Below are 1138 nucleotides of genomic sequence, written 5' to 3' on the forward strand. Positions count from 1 at the left end.
GGTTCGAGCGGACCGGTCGGCGCAGCGGCGGGCGAGCGGCTATTCTACGATCTCGGTCGAGAAGCAGTCGTTCAGCTCCTCGAGGTCCATTCCTCGACTGTTCTGTACCGCGTTCCGTTGCGAATTTTTCTCTACACAGCATGACCACGGGTCGGTGTCTCAGACCGAATGGCCCTTATGTGGTAAGCCCAGAATGTTGGGTTGGATACAACGTATATTCGTTATACTTGTACGACTCTCACATCAACTCTCAGAAACCCAAAAGGGGTTTTCTATCCGAGCGAAAATATATTTTTCGTATACAAAAATTTAATGGCAAAGACCAAACGAAATACTACACACAAAAAGGGGCGACGAACAAAAATTGTTCGAATGAAATATAATATATACATATAAAATTGAGGTGTCCTAAGAGAGAAATACATAAACTAAGAGGTATATATTATAAGAAATATATATTATTTCTGGGCAAAGAAGAGAGAACGAAAAGAAGAGTATGATCTTTAACGCGAGGGCCTCGACATGGGTACGCCTAGCATGGTTCGCGCTTTCTCGATATGTCCAGCATGTTAACGTACGCGGTCTTCGGACTTCGTGCGTTATGTCCGTGCTTACACGATGGAGAGCGCTCGAGCATACGTGCTTACAAACCTGAAAGTCGATGTGACATCCGAGATTCTTTTTCTTCTAAAAAGATCTCGGAGAGATACACGGGAGAGTTTGAAATTTTTGGAGGTCCTCCTGATGTATATGCGCGGATATACCCATGTGGTAATTCGTGCGGAGTTGGTAATCTAATAGTGGAGCGAAATTTACCAACTCGAAAGAGAAGAGAGAAGAGAGTAGAGAGAAGAGAGAGGAGAAAGAGAACTGTCTTAAAGACGAGAAAAAGTATCGTCGATCCGACTCTTAAGGGGAGAGAGTCGGCGACTAAGATATATATATACATACATATTTTTGCTTCGTATGATGAAAATTTACTCGAAGCTCCCTGGTTGATCCTGCCAGTAGTCATATGCTTGTCTCAAAGATTAAGCCATGCATGTCTCAGTACATGCCGTATTAAGGTGAAACCGCGAATGGCTCATTAAATCAGTTATGGTTCCTTAGATCGTACCCACATTTACTTGGATAACTG

At 43.2% G+C, this 1138-nt stretch overlaps 1 non-coding gene across 1 annotated transcript in view; it reads left to right on the forward strand.

The window, feature by feature from the left end:
• Positions 1-988: 988 nt before the first annotated feature.
• LOC143175697 (small subunit ribosomal RNA) overlaps positions 989-1138 on the forward strand; it is a 1921-nt gene continuing 1771 nt past the window's right edge. The window contains exon 1 of the ribosomal RNA XR_013000393.1: positions 989-1138. This exon is cut by the window's right edge and continues 1771 nt beyond it. This is a non-coding gene — a ribosomal RNA (small subunit ribosomal RNA).

Source organism: Nomia melanderi, unplaced genomic scaffold, assembly GCF_051020985.1.
Source record: "Nomia melanderi isolate GNS246 unplaced genomic scaffold, iyNomMela1 scaffold0165, whole genome shotgun sequence".
Classification (NCBI taxonomy): domain Eukaryota; kingdom Metazoa; phylum Arthropoda; class Insecta; order Hymenoptera; family Halictidae; genus Nomia; species Nomia melanderi.